This window comes from Myotis myotis, unplaced genomic scaffold (assembly GCF_014108235.1).
Source record: "Myotis myotis isolate mMyoMyo1 unplaced genomic scaffold, mMyoMyo1.p scaffold_m19_p_4, whole genome shotgun sequence".
Classification (NCBI taxonomy): Eukaryota; Metazoa; Chordata; class Mammalia; order Chiroptera; family Vespertilionidae; genus Myotis; species Myotis myotis.
In genome coordinates, this window is record NW_023416346.1 from 108,298,588 (window position 1) to 108,299,383 (window position 796).

General features: G+C 34.7%; 1 pseudogene; it reads left to right on the forward strand.

Moving 5' to 3' along the window:
* The first annotated feature begins 200 nt into the window (after positions 1-200).
* Positions 201-305, forward strand: LOC118654926 (annotated as a pseudogene).
* The last annotated feature ends 491 nt before the right edge of the window (positions 306-796 follow it).

The following is a 796-nucleotide window of genomic DNA, read 5'->3' on the forward strand; positions in this document are numbered from 1 at the left end:
GCAGAGCAACATCGAACAGACTGTCAAACTACAGTGAGAAGGCTGGGGAGTGTTGTGGGGGAGGAGGGGTAAGAGATCAACCGAAGGACTTGTATGCATGCACATAAGCATAACCAATGGAAACAAGACACTGGGAGGTATGGGAGACCAGGGGAAGGTCAAGGGGAGAAAAAAAAGGAGACATATATAATACTCTTTGTATCGCTTCTTGGCCTTTTGGCTAAGATCAAGTGTAGTATCTGTTCTTATCAGTTTAATACTCTTTGTAATACTTTAAGCAATAAAACAAAATTTAAAAAACATAAAATAAAATAAAAATGGCAATAACATCCAGTCTTATAGAGCTGTAATGAGGCCTTGGGGCATGTGAAAGCTGTATATAAACTGTACACCCCTGTGCAAAAAAAAAAAAAAAATGCTAATCTCATTGTTTTCTTCATATAGCTAATATTCCTCTTCCCTTTTCCTACACAATTTTTTTTTTCTTTTTTTCGCAACTCAATTTTTTCACATCTCTCTTCTTTAACTCTTTTCTTTTTCTCCTCAGCTGTCCCCTTTCTCATCCTTTTCCTTTACTTATTTTATATCTACCTGCTTTCTTCTCTATTTTCCTTTTCAATTTTTTTTGTTTTTGTTTTTGTTTACATCCTCCTTCATTTTAAACATTTCCTTCTCCTTGTCCCCTAATTTTTTTATGTTTATTTTCTTTATTTTAGCTCTGCATTGACATATTCCTTCCCCTCTGCTGCTTTTTTGTTGTTTTTTATTTGGGCTTTTTGTTTGTTGCTTTGGTTAG